This window comes from Silurus meridionalis, chromosome 24 (assembly GCF_014805685.1).
Source record: "Silurus meridionalis isolate SWU-2019-XX chromosome 24, ASM1480568v1, whole genome shotgun sequence".
NCBI classification, from domain to species: Eukaryota; Metazoa; Chordata; class Actinopteri; order Siluriformes; family Siluridae; genus Silurus; species Silurus meridionalis.
Genome location: NC_060907.1, coordinates 9,726,530 through 9,749,308, shown reverse-complemented (window position 1 = coordinate 9,749,308; position 22,779 = coordinate 9,726,530). Strand labels below are relative to the sequence as shown.

Below are 22,779 nucleotides of genomic sequence, written 5' to 3'. Positions count from 1 at the left end.
GAGGTGGTGAGGGAAGACATGCAGGAATTTGGTGTGAAAGAGGCAGATGTAGAGGACAGGGTGGTATGGAGATGGATGATCCGCTGTGGCGACCCCTAATGGGAGTAGTCAAAAGAAGAAGAAGAAGATATAGTCTTTTAAAAATCAGTATACCTGCTGTTCACTGAATAATGTCATCATGACTAGAATCAGTATATCTGAGACACAAATGTTGATTTCAATGTAGAAAAGTTATTTGACTTGTTATGAACACACTCGACACACATTTTAAGAAAAAAAGTGTTAAGTAAAAAACACAAGTAAGATACTGTAAGGAAGTAAACAAGGCCATGGCTGTGTACCAAGTGAAAATATAGATGTTTGAAAGGTTCACAGTAAGACTATGTGCCAAATGCATTTTTACTAAATGATATCTAGGTGGTTTTGGACACCATAATCCTGCAGAAGTAGAAAGAACTGAAGTTTTATGTTGGTGGCAGATGAAAAAAGGTGTTAAATAAATAAGTGGGTCTTACATCGTTTGTTGAAGAAGGTATATAATAGTGTATAATGATCATAATGACTGCGTTTGTGGGTACTTCCTGGAATGGCCTGGCTTTATTTGCTAAATAAAATCTGATTTTTGGCATGACAACACTGGGTTCTGAACAAGTCTTTTCTTTTGCTGAGATTATATTACCTTCTTAATCAAATGTGTGGGTTTTTTTTTTTTTAATTGCATTTTTGCATTTATTTTTATTGGCCAGTCATTTTGTGACACACAACACAGACCTGCATATTTACAGGTTATGTTATAAACAACTGAAATTTCATATGAACACCTTGCACATTTTTATTGTTATAATTGTATCAATATAAACAATGATGAAATGCCACATTTATGTAGTTTTTTTTGCCTAAAACGTTTTAATCCCATTAATTGGGTGCATGTTAATTGCCGAAATCATATAATGGTAGAAGGCTGACTGTTCATATCCCTCAGCATTACAATAAAACTGTTTTTAAGCATGTTTGCCATTAGGGGGCGATGTAGGACAATAAGAAGAACCACAGAGCTGTTCCGCAGTCTGGCCACAGGATGGCACATCGCCCAACGCGGGAAACCGCCTCGCCACGTGACACCCGCCAATCAAGACAGTCGAAGCGCGCGGGTTTTCGATGTGCGCCGAGTATCGCCGATATCGCACCTGAACCGGCGCCAAAATACAAACAATTTTAGTGACGTCACTTATTGGCATTAAATAGTGCAGAAAAGAACAGTCATACACATGACAACTTTTTTTTTTAAATCTTACTTATGATCAAGGTAAGTTCTTTAATTCAATGAGGTCTGCAGAATAAAAATGATGAGTTGTTATGATTTAAATAACTCAATGCACAAAGAAATGGTCGTTTTTTAACATTGTCTGAATGGCTGTCACACTATACAGCCGCCATGTTTTATCCTCCTTCTTCCTCCTCCTCCTCCCTCTGTCTGACTTGTGTGCTTCCCGCGCGCTCTTTTCAGCCCCGCCCCTGTGAAGAAATAAATGGGCGTGGTCAGAGACTCTATAGAACATTCTAGAACAAGAAAAAATGGAGACTGCTGTCCTTACTTATTATCAGTTCAACTATATATACACATCACTATGCATATGATCAATTCATATATATATATATATATATATATATATATATATATATATATATATATATATGAATTGATTTGTGTGTGTGTATATATATATATATATGACCATTTTTATTAAAAATCTAAATAAATAAATATAAAAGAGCTGAAACCTTTAACGCAACACACATTTATTCACTACGTCCTTTCTTTACTTGTATATATATATATATATATATATATATATATATATATATATATATATATAATACAAAAAATAAAAAAACATTTTCATCAAAGAAATATTTTTTTACTTATGTGCCTCAAATCAAGCACACATCAGATCAGGCAATTAAAACCGTCCATTTGAAAACAGTTTTGTTTGGTGTCCTGATGATTTATGTAATGTAAAACACTTTCATTACTTTAAAACATTTACAAGAATATTTTGTCTTTATGCTCTATGTTAAGTATGATTTAACTAATAATAAACATACATTTGCATTAAGCATCCATATCTGTCTATGTTTATTAGAGAATTACAAATTTAAGGTACATTTAGAAAAGATAACAATGACGTTGTGATCAATCACTAGTTAACTCATGACAGTCATGCGATAGTGATAATCAATTGCCCTGATATATATATATATATATATATATATATATATATATATATATATATATATATATATATATATATATGTACATAAGCATTCAAACCGTTTACTCAGTGTTTAGCTGAAGCACTTTTAGCAACAACTACACCCTCGAGTCAGTTTATGTTTCTGCCATTTTTCATCGCAAAATTTCTCAAGCAGGGTCAGGTTGCATGGGGACCTTCAGTAGACAGCCACATTTAGGTCTCTCTAGAGATGTTAAAAAAATTAACTCCATTCCATTCCACTCTAGGACTTTCACAGAGTTGTCCCTAAGCCAATCTTATGTTGTCTTGACTGTATGATTAGGGTTGTTGTCAAATAAAAAGGTGAACCTTTGGCCCAGACTGAAGTCCAGAGCGCTGTGGAACGGTTTTAATTGAGAATATCTTTGTATTTTGCACCATTCAGCGTTCCCTCAACCCTGACTAATTGCAAAGTCCCTGCTGCAGAAAAACACCCCGCAGCATCATGCTGTCACCATCATGCTTCATATTTGGGATGGTTTGAGCAGGTGGTAAGCGGTGCCTGATTTTCTACAGACATAACATTTAAAATTGAGGCCAAACAGTTAAAATTTGGTTCAGTCAGTCACAGTATTAGAATCATTCAGGTGTCTGGCAAACTCCAAGGAGGCTTCCATGGGTTTTGCACTGGGGAAGGCTTCTGTCTATCCACTCTGCCATTAAGCCCAGATTGGTGGAGGGCTGCAATGATGGTTGTCCTCCTGGAAATTTCTCCACGCAGGATCTCTGGAGCTTAGTCAGAGTAACCATCGGGTTCTTGGTCACCTCTCTTTCTAAGGCCATTCTCTTCCGATTACTCAGTTTGAAACAGCAATCAGCTCTTGTAAGAGTCCTGAGTGTGCCACATTTCTATTTGAAAATTGTCCACTGTGTTCTTGGGAATCTTCAATGTACCAGCATTTTGTGTAGCTTTCCACAGATCTATGACTTGCAATAATACTGTCTCTGAGCTCTGCAGGCTCTTCCTTTGACGTCATGGCTTGGTTTTTGATCTGAAATGCATTGTCAGCTGGTCAGCTTTGAGGTGTGTACCTTTCTAAATCATGTCCAATCAATGAACTTTTCCACAGGTAATCTTCAGGCAAGGTGTAGAAATATTTCAACAACGATCAAGAGAACTGGGTGGCACCTGAGCTAATTTTCAAGTGTTGTTGCAAAGAATATAAATACTTATATGCATGTGATATTTCAGTTTTATTTTTTATTTTAAAACATTTACAGACATTTAGAGAATTCAGTTTTCACTTTCTAGTATCAGGCTACAACAAAATTTTCAAAAGTGAAGGGGTCCTAATACTTTCCGATTGCACTGTAATAAATACCTTGCATTCAACATTATCTATGTTTAGGACCATTTAGTTGTTTTCTTAAGCATGTCAGTTTACACAACTTGCACATTTCATTAAATTTCAAAACACCATTACACTTCATTACACAGAACTGTAGTTCTTTATATTTTTTATCAGATGCTGTCACAATTTTTGTGTAACTGCGATGTTAAAATTTACTAAAAAATGCCTAATCATAGTCCACACTTTTTTTCATTTAACCCAATAATCGCCTATAGTGGGTCAATCATGTTCCCCTCATCTGATAACAAAAAATATTGGCATTCAGTAAGAATCATTTGTTTTCCTGGGGGCACATTCAAATCATACCTAAATAATCATGTAATGATTAAATAATAATTATATAAATAAATAAATAAATAAATAAATAAATATACTCAAATGTGAGAATCCCTAGAGGTCGTTATTGGAACTGCAGTGTAAACAGGCTAGCAGACATTTTGTTCAGAAAAGAACACACATCGGGCCTGGCATGTAGCATAGAAACAAAATGGCTGATTATATAACAAGGTATAAAGGTTTTATCAAATGTTAACCCTTGAGCTTCAACATATCATTATTCTATTTTTCACATGTATGCCTATTTATGCACCCACCCCTCATGTTGCTAATTTCAATATAATAAGACTGCTTTAGTACAAAAAAAAGAGCTAAAATTTCACTGTGTTCATGTTTCGAGGACTTTAATGCAGGATTATGGAAAAAATAACTTTGCTTTGAACAATTACATTCTTATGAATCAATTCAGAGAAATTAAGCGATAAGGTAAAATGTCATTAAAATCACCTTGTCTTTGGAGATTACTCATTGTTCTTTGTCTTGAATTAATGTTAGCTAATAAAATTGTAGCATTACAAAACAATAGTAAAAAACTAATTAAAAAACATATAATCATGATTAATCGCACAACTGTAATGAGTTAACTAGTGATTAATCGTAACCTAATCGCACAATTTTATGTTTTAAATGCGCCTTAAATCAATACTTTTCAAGCGTTTAATACTTTAATCAACATGGACAAATATGGATGCTTTATGCACATTGTTTTTTCATATATATCGGAGTAAAGAAAGGACGTCGTAAATAAACGTGTGTTACATTGAAGGTTTAATAAAAATGGTCAAACAGAAATGCATGCTGCAAAATAGTTGCCGTTAAAATAAATCAATAAATGTTAACGTGTTATTAACATGCTTACACACACACACACACACACACACACACACACACACACACACACACATATATATATATATATATATATATATATATATATATATATATATATATATATATATATATGCATGCATAGGCTCCACCCACCTCCCTTCCCTCTCTCCACATCTTCTAACGTTTCCCTTTCCTCCTTTTTTTCTCATCACAATGCTATTTTTGTATATCAGTTTTGTATATGCAGGATTTTTAACCTACGAGCTCTCAAATCTATTTTTCATTTCAGTTCCACAGCTCCCCTTCCCAAATATTTGATGATGATGATGATGATATTGAGGATGGTGACCACATGTATCCTATAGCTCCAGTATGGCACTTCCCCCCCTGCATGTGGTCATGTTGTATGAGAGGAGGAGGAGGGGAATGTGGGGGAAGGGTCGTGCCCAGAGGAACGATCCCAGGAAAGTCGTTCTTGCACAGACTTTAGTCAAAAAAACGAGGCCCATATGAGCGTAAATGTTAATAAGTATGTGAAAAAAATGCAAATATATTATTATTATTATATTGCATTATAATTACCAGTAACAACGATTACTATAAACAGTAACTGAAATGTTTTTAGCGGTTGCAAATATGAACTACGGCGTATAATTTGTGCAAACGTGAAAATATTACGACATGGTTTTACTGGCGCACGCTTTGGTACGACATAAATCTGAATGGCTTGCGCGTGCAAATTGTACCATTGAGATTCCTCGACCTATCCGTACTACTGTGGGTTGTTCTTTGCCTTTTATTTATTTATTTTTCTGCTAGCTTTTCGACAGCAGGTAGGAGGTGGTCGTCTTCTCTGTGTGTCTTTTTCCACAGTCTTCCCCCCCACCTTTTCGGCTTTGTAACGCCGCGCGCGCGCGCGCGAGTGAGAAAAGGAAGAGCGCTCGAGACTACAGTGTTTCACGGCGGCCGCACACACAGAGGCACATGCGCGCACACACACACACAACAACACACACACACAGCACAACACACTCCTATCGTCTACAGTCATTCCACTTGTGTGTGTTTGTGTGACTGTATGCAATTCCGTCACCCCTACGCGTTGACGAGTCACGCTGTAAGCCTGGCACTTTCAAATTAGGAAAGTGAATTAGTGCAAACAATACCAAAGCAAAGACCGGCGCTTTACTCATGCATTCTGGACGTACCGGTGAAAGTACACGCGCATCGCCGGTCTAAAAACACTGGGTGAGTTTTTATTTTACACTTTACTAACTCGGTTTTGCACGTGTCTGGCTTGCATTTTTTTAACACTAAACCGGTTTCACAAATACCGTGATCCATTGCAGACTTTTAACCAGTTACTTTTGCTTTTAACTAAAACTGTTAACCCTGTTGCTTTTCTAGGAAAGGTCCTGTGCTCATGAGATTACATTAATGCACAACACTAGTACACATTTATTGTCTTAAATGTTCATTTTTACTTCAACGTGTGTCTATATTTTTAATTGCAAAATAATTCATTTTTGTTTCTGCATAGAATTGATCAAACCAGCAATTTGTATTAATTACATACAAAAGCACAATTATTTATAATATCTATAATTTGAAGAATTAAACTTAACATGGTTGCGTTTTGTGCAAGAGCACACAGTTACTGTGCTTTAATTAAATGACATCATTAGCAAATTAAGCGATCCTATTAAGACTAGTTTTAACACCCTGTTAAGGTGCTGCCCCCTTGAAACAAGCTGCCATCCTGTTAAGGCCTTTGGACATCCAGCTAAGAAGGCAGCTAGTGGCAGCTACGACAATGGCGAATAAAAATTTGGCAAAAAGTAAAAAAACAAAACAAAAGACATCCACTGGGAAAGTTTGAACATCTAAATGATTAGATTCTACCCGTTCCATTTTAGAACAAACTATATTTAAATATATATAGCGTAAATATTTGTTTTGGCTTGTTTGATATGAATGTAAAATTCTACCGTCTGAACACCAGACCCAATCGGGTGCAAGCCACATTTGTACATATGATAAGAAAGAGAAGGGAAAGTATTTCTGTATGAAGTAGTATTCATTACATCATCATACGTAACAACATGACCTTTTGAGAATAATTCGGCATGCAGGTCACGACTTTGGTGGTTGTTTAGCGTTAATAGTACATGCATAACAAATATTATTATACATTTATTAAGTAATAAAAAATATATAACTTGTAACGTGTAAGCCTAGCATTACGCAAATGGTTAAAAGGTCATATACCTTAGTAGCAATATAGTACAGTAAACCATAGCAGTATTTGCTTTTTATAGATTGTTATGGGTTGTACCATATTCTTTAAACCTTGGGTGTGTGACTCGGCTAATTTGGAATAAACTGTGATGGAAGGGCAAGTGGCCTAGTAGGTGGAACCAGTTACCTTTAAGTAAAGCATTAGTTACAGCAAGCTGGTTGCCAAAGCTCTGAATGGCTTCAGTTTAGAGCTATATTGAATCTATATTGAATCCATATATTATTTCAAATCTGTACAAGATAGACTGGCAGCAGTTTCCACGATAATACTATTGTAAATGTCACGTCTTATTATATAAATTGTCATATTTAACCAAGTTTCTGTAAGCAGTTGTAAAGGTAATTACCTAGTGAAGTTAGCATAGTTAATCACTTAGTGATTACCCAACTTGTATACTGTAAAAGGTCCTTGCTTGTCAACATAAGTGACCCAGGTGGCCTGGCTGTCCCAAACTCAGTAATCAAACCACAATCACAGTTGTAACAGTCCATAGTACAAATGTTCCGGACCTCCTGAGCCGTTTCCTGCAGAACTATCGGAGTCCATATTTCAAAACGGTTCCAAAGGTTTCTAACATATCCTGGTAGGGGTGCCTCATAAATGCTTTCCTTTATTGAGGAGGACAATCACTCATGTTCTTGATAGAGGACATAGGGTGTGATTAAGCAACAATCAGTTTTTAAAATGCGTACCTAGAGCTGATCGGCATGTTGCCTCGTAACACTTGTCAGCAAGTGATACTTTCTTTACTCAATTTTGAATGTCGTTTAGTGTAGAAAGAATCCCTTTGCTGTATGTTCAGGTATTCCTAAAAATCGGGAATACTAAGCTTACCTGTGTTTAGAGCACAGAACTCCTTTATGGTGCTCCCCAAAACACACAAGTCGTGGAGCTGAAACCTGCCAGCTAATGGTCACCTTTATGCACATCTAAATTTTGCCTCAAATATACAAGCTGAACACTGACTGACAATACAAAATGACCACCTGTGAACGTACCCAGATGGAGTCTTAAGGTACATAGTATACTGTGCCACTGTAACCCTTACATCTGGGACAGCATATCTGTTCTGATGGGTAGCAAATGAACAACAGGTTAAACCATAGTCTGTTCAGACAGATTGGGGCTACTGCTGATTGCATAGTTTGCTGGATTTGCTGTAGACGTATTTAGAAATGTATACCTCAGTAGATTGGGCCAACCATGCGTTGACACATTCTGACCCAAAGCCTGTACCTCCGCTCGGTCTGTGAATCGCATTGGATAGTGAGTCAATTTTATCATCTGGTGTTCTGCTTTACATGTTCTAAATTTGAAACACCTATTGCTAATCCTCAGGTAAGACCTGCTTCAAGTTCTTTGAGGTACATTAGTCCAGTTTGAGAGCTTGTTCACCCACCTCAGCAACTACTGCTGGGAGACCTTTCATTTTCTTTGCAGTGGTCCAACACCTTATGGCATGTCTACCTTTGGAATGATAACTGACTCAAGTCTTTGTGATATGGCTGACAGACATCGAGAATTTAACCAGGATTGAAAGGTCTTGATGTGCAGTATTGTCAGCTTTTCTTACATTTACATTTGCGGCATTTAGCAGACTCCCTTATTCAGAGTGACGTACAAAAGTGCTTTGAGTCTCTTGAGTCTTCTTTGGTTGTTGCTTCCAACATCCCTGCTTTTTTACAATTTGTGGACTGCATTTACAATTCAGTCAACTGAAGTCTTGCACATGATACCTCACAGTCCCTTCTTGTGATTTTCTACATAACCTGAGGTCAGGGCACTTGTCACCCAGGAGAAGAAAGTACACCCTTGTATTGGAGTGGCACTAAGACAACATGCACACACTTTGTAAACACTCTGGATGCTAAAACAAACCCAAAGAAAAGGGTTGATCTGGTACATCGACTCCTGTGATAATATCAAGTAAAATGTGGATTCAGTGTGGTCTCTTGCCAACGATCTGATGTTGTCAAGCTACAATATTTAAATTGGAGGGGCAAAACCAGCTCAGTTTAACCATGTGGTGGTGGTAGTAGATTAGAGGTTAAGGCATTGGATTCTGGATCGGAATGGTTCAAGTTCAAATCCCAGCACCACCAAGGTGTCACTGATTGAGCAAGGTCCTTAACCCTCAACTGCTCAATTGTACATTGCTCTGGAAAAGGGCATCTGCCAAATGACGTAGATGTATCTTCAGAAATGTCCTCTGACTTCAAAGAAGCTTGCTCTGGAATTTTGGGTACAACCTGCATCAGCTTGGTTGTTGTGGGGGCACAAAAATGGCCTGTATTGTGCAGTTCTGCAGTTCTCTCTAGTAGCAATTTTTAAGACACTACTAAATGGAAAAATGTGACTGCAGACATGTGCAGCTAACAGTATCCTGCTGTTAACCTTGTGTTTTTAGAAAGGATCTCACTTTTGTGTAGTACAACCTTTGTGCCAAAGGCCTCTTCAGGAGTGAGGCCACTAGTCATTTTTTAAGAAACACTGAGCCCTAAGGTTTCTGCATTTGAGAGTTTTTATGCATCTAGTATGCATACCCTTTTATATGGCCACAGCTTTAGTGTGCTCTAAAACAAGCACAGAGCTCTTTGATGCATTAGGTTTGTTAGCGGAAAAACCCATTCACTTGTTTGGGTAACGTGCTTTAGGGTTCTGATCAATTGTTAGGTGGTTAAGTTTCCACCTGCAAATATTTCCAGTCTGCCTCCCTTTCAGTGCTGGTGCTGCTGAATCCCAGCAACTCCCAGAATATGTGCTCTCAGTATACTCAGGGCCCTGGGAGACCTTAAGTTTAGAGAATTATACAGCACCACTGTACTTCAGAGTTTGTCACTGTATGCAAGGCAGCGGTACTAAGTTTGTTCGAGTCCCCTATTCATTAGGTGTTACCACAAACAACTTTCGCATTTGACCAGTGCCTATTGCCAGCGCCACTGCATTTCGCTCTTGTGTTTTTCTATAGGGGAATGAGAGGCCAAGCCTTAGGCGCATTTTTTTTTTAATTTTTTTTATTATTCCTAGAGGGCTCTGCAGCATCAAAGAAAGGATATTCGTATTTCCATAGTGTGACAGGTGGTTCTCACATTTTGCCATCAGCATTATGCTGCAGTTAGGGCAAGACGATCTAGGTGTTTGTTAAGCTGGTCCCAAACAATTTCAACACTTATCCAGGGGTATGGCTATGTAATGGCAATGGTTTCCAGTGCCACCCCTGACTGAAGCTTAGAAAATTTTGGTCACCCCAAAAAGACTTCTGGAAGACTTATGGTAAATTGCCAAATCCTCCAAAAACCTATAAAGAGTGAGGTAGTGTGGACTTTTTGTACTCTTCACGTGGGGCTAATGGTCAAAGAGCTGATAACTGCTATTGGTACTTAAAGAGAGTCGAATGATATTTGGTCCTATCATTTTTTTTAATTGTAAGAGGGTATTTTTGAATGATACACAAAAGGCAAGTAATGAATGCATGACTACCCATATATTGCATTTATAGTGGCTCTGGATTTTTAAATGATTATTCCATGCTTTTTTCTTTTTAAACATTTTATTAGTGTGAAGTAATAAAATAAATGTATAGTACAGATAAGCTAGTGTGTGCTTGTGTGCTACATGCCCCACCACCTCACAGTGCTCCAGTGCTTCAATCCTGTTATCCTGCTGTATTTTTTCGTTTTTTCTGCTTATGTATTCCAATAACACAGGGACTAGGCGTTGTACCACGTTCTCATTGTTTTTTTTTCATGTTTCTTGCTCTTTCAAAGTTACATATCACAGCTCATATTTCTTTGTTTGACTCATTGGTACATTTCAAAGTCTATTTTGTAAAATGTACATTTGTCAACATTTTTTAAGAATATAAGTGTAGTAAAATACGAAGTATATTTGTGCAGTGTATATAATGTAGTGTATATAATTTATTTCTTTGATGTAGTTAATCTTGTATAAAGAAAAAAAAATCACCCCTGTGTAAAATGGTATGGTCCATTCTTCAGTAATTTTCCACTCACTCCTCTGCATTCTCTGTGTTCACTAAAGGGAGGGGCATAACTGTGCATGGCCCTAGTGCACAGGTTGACTGTGCTGCATTGTCTTGTACATGCCTTGTTGTCTGTATAAGGGTGTGGGTTTTCAAAACCGTATAGTGAATTACCTTTCTCTTTTTTTTTCTTTTATAAAAAGGGGCACAAAACTATTTTTTTTAGCTAAAATCAGATTTTCTCCAGATTTACCACAGATTTGTATATATAAAACCGTAATGCTGTGCAGATAGAGATTCTTAAACAGACCATACAATGTTTAAGGTAAAGACTATGCAAATAGAGTATGCACACATTCATTACTGCCCCCCAGCATGCCTGGTGGCTAAGGATCACAAAACTCTTGCTCTGTCTGTCTAAATGTAGCTAGAATTCAATTGGAGCAAGGGCCATTTTATGATCAAAGGTTAGACCTTCTGGTCTTTGTTGTTATGTATGTCATTTAAGATAGATTTAATTAAGATAGATCAGTGTTCCATATGTGCCTAGCAGTCAAGAATAAACAAGTGGACATGTGCTATGTAACACTCGATTCACATATGTATGCTTACTGAATATGATTAATTTATATATATTTGATGCTATTGGTGATATTTAAGCTTTTTCGAATGCAGATGAAGTGTTGAGTTTAGAGTTTAAAATTTTCCTTTATCAGTCTTTTATAGCCCAGGGTTATGGGAGACCTAAACTTGATTGCCACCACCATGAAAAATAACTCTGAAAATGATCAGGCAACTGCAGATTTCTCCATGTGCAGTTGCTGCGCATTAGGCGTGTCGGTCAAGCTGGTGGTGATTTTTTGTTACTGCAGGAAAGGATATATGACATGGGGGGAAGGGTGGATTTAAAAGGATATTACCACACCAAAAGTTTCCATAGTATCCTGAACCTGAGCAAATGTCTTGTTTTATTACAATTTTGAAACATTCAGAAATTGTATTTGTAGTGAGATTTGCCTTGCTTTTTATTATGAAACCCATAATGTAGTTTAGGTTATTTTGTCAGGTGAATTGTTATAATTATTAACTATTAATCAAGTTTCTCTATATGAGGGGTAAAATTGGAGGTGAACTGAGGCAGAGCTTCTTGATTGGCCAACACTTAAATATCTAAACAATGATATTTTTCTACTGCATATTTCTATTTATATCATTCTTGCAACACTACTGTGCTGTGGTTCTCTAATAGCCTCGGATTACATTCTTGGGAACTAGATGATCGTACAGTTAGATCCTACACGATGTTTTATTAGCAAATGGACCATAAATAGCTACTGCAGTGTTACCATGGATTATATATAAGAAGAGAACTATGTGCAAGCAGCTCCAGCTTTATCAGTGTCCTGCAAACTACTATAACAGGATTTATTTAATGAATGCTTCATTCTTTCCCAGTCTTGTCTCTGTGATCCCAAACATTGCTATGTGTACTGTGATGAATATTCATACATTCATTTGTTTATATTTTACCATTATGGCTTATATCTCATTGAACCCTTCTGGGTTAATGTATTAGATAGGATTAGGGGTGTTTAGGGCAACACAGCCATCATCGTTAGAATTATATTACATAATGCTCATGTGACCACTGCAGAGAGGACATTTTTAGAGGATTCTGACTTGTGAATGTTGGTTGTTCAGCAGGGGATAAGTGTTTGGGATATTGGATATAACCAGGGAAAGGGTTTAAACATAGGTACAAACTGAAAAAAAAGCCCACCTCAAAAAAATTATATTTGCTGTGTGAGATAATGTAAAGACAGAATGCAATAGACACGTTTAAAAGACACGTTTAAAAGTGCTACAGCACTGGAGCAGGCATAGCTCAGTGAAACAGTTTCTCTCCCACCGAGCTGAGCTGGTGGCCATTTTGTGTTACTGCAGAAATAATGTGAAGTAAAATGTCTGCTTGGGAAGAGGGGAACATATCGTAGCAACACAATTGACTTGTAGCCTTCGATTGCATAAATCCTATACCAAGTTTCACAGTGAAGCTGTGCTGCTTTTAACATCTCAAAATCAATTGACATTTATATCGTACAATAACAGATTGCTCCCAGTGATTTTTCTTACATGAGCCCCCTTTTTTCTGTATGTTGGAGAATCAGTGTTTTCCTTTCTTTTCAGGACCAATACGGTTACTTATGTAGTGGACCACATAATGTGTTGTATATATAATATGAAGTCTTAAAATAAACTACAACTGTCTATTCTTTTTCCGAATAACCTTGGTGAGTCTTGCATGGAGCTTACAGTGTTTTTTGACAAATTAATATATCTGCTGAAATCTATTCCCTGTGGGTCAGTACGATGTTTGTAGTAGTGTTTGAGATTTTGGAAAACGAGAGAGGTTACCTTGTCAAAGCATGACAGCAGCATTCCTGACTAACCCTGCTTTCAGACTAGCAAATAACAAGTTGGTGATGTCATTCTCACTCTGTCTGTTGTGTGGTGTGACATGTCTATTTCAAATAAGAAATAAAGGTAGCCAAAATGCGTATATAGCCTGCAGTGTGATTTGTACATATCAATGTGTTGCTTTTGTTTGGGATGTTAAAAAAATGTAACCTTTATGTTTTACTTTTATTTATTACTTATTATTATTATTACTACTCAAATCGGTTAAGAACTCCCAATGTGCACAGATCTGCTATAATATTATAACTATAGACAGGTGATCAACATTGATACGTTTCTACAGTGGCACCTGTCAAGGAGGGTGATATATTACGCAACAGGTGAACAGTCACTTCCTATAAAGTATTGTGTTGGAAGCAGGAAAACTGGGCAAGCATAAGGATCTGAGCAGCTTTGACGAATGACAAATTCTTATGGCTTCACAACTGGGTCAGTGCTTCTCCAAAACAGGAGGCCTTGTCGGGTATTCCTGGTATACATTGTTTCCATATGCCAAATGTCTTCCAAGAATGGACTTGTTTGAGCTTACAAAAGAGCTGCTTTAGTACAAATGGTGGCTATGACAAAAAGGTGTCAGAATACACAATACATCACAGCTTGCCTGAGTTCGCAGGCCTACCCTGTCCACTGCAAAAAGTGCACATCAGAACGCATCAGAACTAAAGCAATTGAAGGTGGTGGTCCGTTTTTTCATTTTCTTTTCCATAATATGGATGGCAAGGTGCGTTTATATTAGATACCTTGGGAAGGTACCTTGGCATTAGGATGCACTATGGGAAGGAGGCAGTGTGATGCTTTGGCAATGTTCTACTAGGAAACTTCAGGTCCTAGCATTTATGTGGATGCTGCTTTGGCATGTACCACCTACCTAAACAATCTTCCACCCAATCATGGCAACGGTATTCCCTAATCGCAGTGACCTCTTTCTGCAGAAAACAGTTGTCCCTCGATTTATCGCTGTTCGAATCTCGCGGCCCCAATTTTTTGATTTGGCACATAACTATTTTGTTTCATAAATGGTCCCAATTTATCGTAAAAAATCAAAACCTATAGTGAATTGTTTTTATGGAGTTGTATGTTGAAATAAGGTAATTTATTAATAAAAATATAATTATAATTATAAAATAGAGTAAAAATATACTTAAAATACTGTTCAGTGTATCATATATTTACCCGAGACAAAGAACACGTCGTGCTGTTTACGAAAGCTCGGTGCGTGGATAATAAACATTTTCACAACGCACAACTCTAAGGCCTGGTTAACAAAACCCCTGGTGTCTGACTGGTTCCACCAGTGTTTCTTCCCGGCAGCCAGAAAGTACCTCAGCTAAAAAAGGCTGTTTTTTAAAGTTTTACTATCCATGGACAATCCTAGCGGCCACCCACTAGATTTAGCCTACGACGGAGTACAGATTGAGTTCCTCACAGCCAGCACAACGTCCCTCATTCAGCCTTTGGATCAAGGCATCATCTGCTCCTTTAAGGCGCTATATACGAGGAAGTCAATGCATGAGTCGAGTCCAAGGAGTTTTGTGGTAAATTCACCATCGAAACATGTCTTTAAGTCATTTAAAAGGTTCTGCAGAATATAAGACTTCAGACGACCCCCCACTAGATGCCAGACTCCTATTCATCTCCTGATTCGCCTGAGGCAATTCCGCATTTGGAAGAACTTATCTACTGTACATATTGTGTAGATTTCTTTTGCATTGTACCAAGTGTAAATACTGCACCAGATTTAGCCAACAAAAACAAAGAATGCAGTGACATGTACCCTTATCTTTAACTTAGCCCCTTTTTTGACTTCATAGGACACTTCAAGCAATAAACAAGCGGACTTCAAGGAGAAACAATGCATAGGCTATGCTGCAGTACTCACTATAAATGTTATATTTCTACGAAGTTACACAAAATTCATCTTGCTATATTTCTTGCAAATGTTTCTGTGTGTGTTTAAAGAGTGTGGGAGGTTGATTTATGGCTTAAACAATAAAAAAAGGCAATTTTTTCGCGAAAATTAATTTTTTTCGCGGTCAGCTACCTTTTTTTTTTTAATAATAAATGTTGTGTAACTTGTGCAGATTGGAAATTCGTTTGCATTGTTGCCTCCTAATGTAAATGCAGGTATGGTCACAATGGGAATTACATTTTACCAATATAATATTTTTTTGTGAAAAAGTTATGTAAGTTTACATTTCTTTCATTCCGTTGTTTTATGGATTAGCCCTTTTTGAAATGTGTGCCATAGTATACATTATATACAATAAAACATTTTTTTTAGAGGAAAGAGTTTTCTTGTCCTAAGTTGTTGTTTATAAAACAAAAAGTATCCCTAGGCTATATTTTCACAGGAAGGTTCAAAGCAGTGTAGCTCCACAATGTTTAGTGAAGGTTATCACCCATTCCAGAAGAAAGTGGTACAGTCGAGTACAGCTGCCCATCCCCCTCTCCACTTCATTTTCTCTCACTATACTGTCAGGATTATGCTTAGCTAGAACTAATGCTGTTCAAGCTGAATTAAACATACACATTTCTCTTTACTGCTGGTACTAAGACTTTACTGTTAATATTTAATAAAGATAACATCATGTAGTTTATTGGAGGAATGTAGAATGTAGTGCTTGCTAAATTGTTGTAACAATACGTTTTTCGTGTTCGGTCAGAAAACACTAATTTCCCATGCTTGAACCACATCCTTTACCATATACGCCAAGAGCAGTTTCATTGTGTAGAAATGGCATACGGTGAGATTTTATTGACCTATGGTATAAGGTACATGGTACATTCCAAATATTGGTGCCCCATATATTTTACTCCTGTTTTCTTTTGAAAAGCAACTGCTTCCATTAAAAAAAAAATCAAAATAGGGTTAATTAACGACTTTTACCCAAGGTAATGTCTTTTGTCTTTCTCTCGCTCTCTCTAAAAAATGAGCACCGTGGTTTATTAAGGAGTTTTCTTTAGCTTCTTGGTGTTTCATTTGTACAGACAATTTGTTGGTTGTTATCTTGCTAATAAGCTAGCTACCTGTGCAAACTGACCTTGAGACTTGTGTACAGGTCAAAGCAGGTTTACGTAGAGTAAGACTTCTTAGCAGTTACTAAAGTTAATTAAAACAAATGTAAACATTGTGGTTTATTCTGTGTAGGTCTATTACTTTGGATTCTAACTTTCTGTCTAACTGAAATATGTAAATACGCTGCAAAAAAGTAAAGTAAATTCTCCATGAATTCAGTGATTTAATCCAAACCTAGTAGATGAACCAGCATTGCAAGTTATCTAACTTGTATAGGTGGTAAATATGTGATGTGGTGATGGGATGTTTTTTAAAACTGATCTCACTGTTTTTCTCCATCAGTGCAAATTAAGAATTTGATACCAAAATCCCCAATGAGATACTAAATGGCAACTTTGCAAATTCTCACAGCCAGGATTAGACAAATATGTTTAATGTAAAAAAGTGGCAAAACTGTGAGATTGCTCTGATTCAAGGATATATGAAATGATTAGGATTTTTTTCTTCCTGCTATGTGGAACAATATAAAGACAGAGCGAGTGCTAGTCGTTCCGATTTTTTTCCAGTGCTGCTGCAGGCATATTTTTTGTGGAACGGTTCCTCTCTCGCGTGCCAATCTGGTGGCCATTTTGAGTTACTGCAGGAAAGCATGGAGCAAAATGTCTGCATGGGGTGGGGGTGGGGTATGTGTTTGTGTGTGCGTGTGTGTGTGTGTGTGTGTGTGTGTGTGTGTGTGTGTGTGTGTGTGTGTGTTGGGGTGTTGCGGATACGTTTTTTTAATTAATGGGAAAAAGAAATAAAAATATAACTATGTTATTGTAATCAAGCAATCACGTTTTCAGTTTTCTCCCACAACCCAGTGCATTATATTGAATTCTTGTTTTGTGTTCGTTCTGACACAATTTCAAAGGGAAAGAAATGCTATAATAATTTACTAATCAGAGAAAGCACCTGGAACTTGTTTGCATCATGTGATTTAAAAGCTGTTGGTCAAACTGCTTGAAAATCTTCAAAAATCTTTTGCTTGTTTTTCGTTTAATTAAAGAAGAAAAGCACCCCAGTGAGATCCGTTCTTTCCTTTGCAGCATTCAAAAACAAAGGTTATTTTATTTCTTGTGTGTTCAAAAAGTAGCACCCTCACTTATTTTCTTCCTCCCACAGGAGGAATCTACCATCACATGCTGTGATTGAATTCTCTTCTTGACCAACACTAAAATTCACAAACCAGATCAACTTGTGGTAAGTTTTATTCTCCTGGACAAGATTACCCCAGTTGTATACATTGCACTGTCCATTTACACCTAATGCAAATTCCAGTGTCAAAAATTACATTTTGATTCATACAATGTCTCATACTTGCTTAATCAGTCACTATTCATATGTATAATAAAGGGGTACCCCCTGTCCGATGCAACACAAGAAAGCACAACATGTAGTCTGGAAGTTTTAATATAAATAATAAACACGTTCCTTTTGAAAAACATTTTCAACATTGTACGGGGATGTCATTTGGCCAAAAGGCGCCATTAGTTTGCTCATTCTTCTTTTTGTTTTTGCTCATTATTTAAACACAGTCGTTGTTTGGATAAAAAAAAAGCAATGGCGGGTTAGAAAAAAGTGTGAAATTTACAAGCTGGTAAACTTTAGTTTGAAAATACCTACGTATATTATAAAAGAATATTTGCAACTACACTAAACAAACCATTTAATGAAGAAGCTTTGAACAATAGAATGTAAAAAAAATGAAATTGAAAGATGACAGGAATCTTTATTATTGTTTTTTTTTTTAATTTTATGAACAGAACTGTACATAATGTGATAAATATTGATATAGAAAGATCAACAACCAATTAAAAGCAGAGGGCTTCACAGCTTTGGCATTAGAAATATTCCCAGCATAAAGTGCTAAAGTCAATTTGCAGAAATTAGTATCAGTGTCCAAATAAAGTAAAATTGAAGTAAAAATAATACTTTATATAGAAGCATCACCTCTATGGTTATGCATTTGATACTTAAATTTTTCCATGGTAACATTAACACAAGTTAATTCATTGATAATTAAATTAAAAATTATAAAATGACCATCTCCACCATCCTTGTTCCTTAAATTTGCATTCTATAGTAACTGCTACTCCATTTTTCCTCACTTCTTCCTTCCCTGTTGGCTCAATATAATTTTTGAAGATCAAGTCAATGCCCTGCTCATCTGGTACTTTCAAAACATGACCTATACCCCCATGACACACGTTATCAATTATGCTGAACTAACTTCAGGATGGTAAATACAGTGAGTAAAAATAGTGAGTCGTGATGGTTCTTTTGCAAGTTGGTTAAGGGTTGGCGATATTGTGCAAGATTCTGCATCTTGCAATTTTTTAAAAGACATTCATTCTTGTTGTGAGCACATTCAAGGGCAAAAGCCAAAAACCACGGGGTCAAAAACTGTCCGGACTTCAACTTTTTGCTGGTTACTAAATCTTGATTGTGGAATATTTACTTTGGTTTTATGTTGCTTTAGGATGAACATGCATGATTTATATACTCCTATGAACCCAAGCAAAGTGTCGTGGGTATGTAGCTAATGTGGTAACTAAACAGTTAAAGTTCCATGCATTAGGGTCTTGGGGTCTACCATTCGAAGTTTGAATGCCACAGCTGGCTGGCTTCAGGTGTCTCACAGGAAGTGGTCGAGTCTTGGCTGGCAGTTGTGATGCTGTATGGGAGAGCTAACCTTTGAGTCGTAGATGGGTTGTGTGCTAACCTTCCAAATTTGCTAGTGAACCAGTGTGGAATTGTTTTTCAATAGCCTTAACTTGGGGCATGTGAAACAAAAGTTTCTGGAGTGAAAGTATTTTAAAAACATAGTGGGGAATCAACCAGAAGGATGTGGTGAAAAGGAATGGAAAAATACTAAAAATGGATCAGCAGAAATGTCAACCAATCAGCTTTAAATGTGAGCCCTTATTGTGTCCTTCATCTACCGTGAAGCTTATACAAATGTTTTAGTGGAATTTAAGAAACACCAGAATTACGGAACCCAAGGCAACTTGTGTTTGGTTACATGTGAACAACAGGGAGATTTTTATGCTTGGTTTTCCCCTGCCCATATCTTACATGTGACAAAAAGACAGTATTTCGGAATGGATGTTAAAAACCTCTTAAATTGGTTAGTATTCTTGCTGACGCAAAAAGAGCCCAACCACCATTCCAAAGGGTGATGGTAGTAGATACACATAATAACAAAATTCAAAGAAATAAAAAAATTAAAAGTGAGATTTTATTCTGTCAAATGGCCACAAGAAAGTACTTGATTTCAGGAATTGGTAACCTGAAGCTGTAAAAGAAAATCATATCATTTGGGAATTCTTGCCATCTCTTGCCTGCTTGTCCGTACTTTTACTGAACAACTGCCAAGGCTCTTGCTAAGCTGGTGGCCATTTTGTGTTACTGCACTGTCAAGCTGCTTGTGTGAAATGGTCGATTGTAGGAGGGACTTTTAAAGGAACCTCATCTTATAAATGTACCACATTATTTGCTTCTGTGTTCAGCCCAAACAAATGCTGCAACTTTTATTGCATTCATAAATGTGCTGTGCTTCACAGATTAAAGTTTTTTTTTTTTTTTTTTTTGTTCTCCAGATTATAATTTTTTTTTTGCCATTTAAAAAAGGAAACGAGCATTAAATGACTATGTTGCTAGAGTGTTTGTCATTTAATGAATTCTCCGAATCTAGCTTATAGATTTGGTTCAGATTGTCAACATTTTTGATTACATACCATCTAATTACAGATTATCTGTTGAAGTATTAACTAATTTATTTTCTACACAAGCATGCAATTAATTCTTTAAAAAGGCTAAAATTGGGAAAAGGGGAAATGCCTTTCCCCAACTCTTCAGTATAGTGTTTTCTTCAGTTCAGTGATTTTGGAATAGGATGATATTGACGAAAGGGCATTTGTTGGGGGAGGGTTTTGTTTGCAGCAGAACAAGTCCCAGCCGGTTCAAACTGGTTTGCACTGCACGCTCTGATTGGCCAGCATTGTTAATCTTTTTTCGAAGCACAGTGATCGCTAAAGCAAACATATACTAATGCTTATCTGAGTATGTTTTACGTTTGGTCGGTATTTTCAGCTTACTGCCTCACTAAAGTCCTGAGTGCTACATGAGATTGTTACAGTACCTGACTGCATGCTGCATCATAGACTTGTGGATGTTTGTGCACTCAGCATGGGGTGTACATTCATTTTTCATGTATTTTTTTTTAAAGTCTTGCTTTATTACTTGTGCTATAGATTGCCTGCAGAAATTTGGAGAATGTCTCACTCCCGATGTTTAGCATACACCAGTCTGTGTGTGTCTCAGGCAAGGAGCATAGAAACCATGAAGTATAAAACAGATAACATGCTAGCAGTCTTTTCTAACATGAGATTTGCGGTGCTATACTTGTGAATCTTTTTTTACTCAGTAGAAAATCGACTATACTGAAAACAATGCATTTTAATTATATATAAGGAAAGGTCTTTCAAAGACGCCACCCCTAGTTCTGGTAACATTTGGTATGGCCCTGTACCCTGTATAGCCTTCTCACTTACCCTTTTTCCACAGACTTTTTTCGTCTCTCCGAACACACCCATTGCTTATTTTGTGCTAGTTTTAATGCAAACCTTTTGAGTAACAATTATCGTGCATAATTTTGCTTTTAAAATAGCCAGGACTGTACAAGATACAAATCATTAACTCTGTTCCTGAACAAGAATATAAAAACATATAACAGACCGGGATTTGTCTTGTTCCCCTGGACATTAATATAAACATGCACATGTGTGAGTGTTTTTTGTTGGGAGCCCTGACTCTGGAACTGACAGATTACTGACAGTTTCTCAGAATTGATGACCGATTAAACAATATATTGCCTAACATCTTTAATAACACCCACCCCTCTTGATGGACTAGAATGTACTTATTCTTTTCAATGTCTCTTTAATTGGCTAAGTTGGCTTGTGTGAGGTCATTTTATGCATCTTGTATCTTGATCTCTGATCGACCATACTAAAATGTTTTTGCTATATCGCAGGTTTATGTTCCACATTATGTTCCACAACTTTTAACGGTTTATTTATAAATAAAATCGTCACTGCATCAAAAATTGTGCATTTGCTAACATTTTACATGTTAGAAAGAGAATTACTAAACATTGTCTCAGACCTCTGGGTTTAAATCCGCTGCACATGTGTCTTGGATGGATTTACACGTGAATTTTAATAGGCATAGTCTCTGGCTCTCATACTCGCGCACAAAAGTTTTTGCATACAATATGCAGTATTATAAGGATGATCATGATTCATGAAACTTTAAATCTTAATGGTAAATTATGGTAAAATGAAAAAGAATGATTTGACACCACATGCCAAGTTTTGACCAATAATACCAAATGAGGAAATGCATTTAAATGTTTGTAAAGGTCTGCTTCTTCTTGCTATTTTGAGGGAAAAAAGTGTTCTTGGCAATGGGGGCTGATTATTGCAGAGACAAATGTTCCTTCTTGGCACCTGCAGGTGCTGAATTTAGATTATTGTGGAAAGTATAATAGAGGACATGAATATACCCCATGATCCAAGCCATGCTTATGCGATCCCTATTTGACCATGATTTGAATGAGACCAAGTTATGAAAACGTTCTATTGTTAAATTGCAAGACACGATCATAGATTCTTCTTGAAGTCTGAACTTAACGTTGCAAACCCGTGTCGGTTTGACACAAGACACAGGAAACACAAACTTCATTTTCTCACCTATTAGATCTAAAATCCTTTCAATGACCTGTGGCACTCATACCAAGTAAGGTTTCTCATGTTTCCTTTTGTTTTATAATCCGGTCAACAAAATGAAGGCCGTTGTTTTCTGTTAGAATTTGGTGAAATGGGAACAGGCAAGTTTGCTTACCTGACGTAATAATGCATTTTTTTTTCTCCTTCTCTGAGAACTGAAAGTGGTAAGTAGTGTTATGATCTGGTACTACAGCGCACAGACTTGTGTTTATAGGGCTTCATTTTGTAATGAATGTATATAAAAAGTTATTAAACAGGTGTCTTTGTCTTGCTCCCTCTTGTGTTGAGTCAGAGTTGCACATCCTGTCACCCCTCTACTTTGCGAGAATGGTATGGTCCGGGGTTAGTAGTAATTTTCCATCC

The 22,779-nt window shown here is 36.8% G+C and overlaps 1 protein-coding gene and 1 long non-coding RNA gene across 8 annotated transcripts in view; one reads left to right on the top strand and one right to left on the bottom strand.

Moving 5' to 3' along the window:
• Positions 1 to 60: 60 nt before the first annotated feature.
• LOC124377898 lies at positions 61 to 22,632 on the bottom strand. Of its 2 annotated transcripts, XR_006924125.1 has the most exons (4): positions 22,532 to 22,630; positions 1,296 to 1,515; positions 989 to 1,187; positions 61 to 95 (listed from the first exon to the last, which is right to left on the bottom strand). It is a non-coding gene; the product is annotated as an uncharacterized LOC124377898 (long non-coding RNA). The 2 variants fall into 2 exon arrangements; XR_006924124.1 differs by lacking the exon at positions 61 to 95 and having other exon boundaries at positions 828 to 1,187; positions 22,532 to 22,632.
• Positions 5,649 to 22,779, top strand: part of LOC124377897 (activating transcription factor 7 interacting protein) — a 43,926-nt gene continuing 26,795 nt past the window's right edge. Inside the window, exons 1-2 of one of the 6 annotated variants that reach the window (XM_046837262.1) lie at positions 5,650 to 6,061; positions 17,750 to 17,827. The gene's annotated coding sequence lies outside the window, so the exon portion shown is untranslated. Of the gene's footprint in view, positions 6,062 to 17,593; positions 17,649 to 17,749; positions 17,828 to 22,779 lie in introns of those variants that run through there. The other 5 variants (XM_046837268.1, XM_046837270.1, XM_046837269.1 and 2 more) reach the window with 5 other exon arrangements.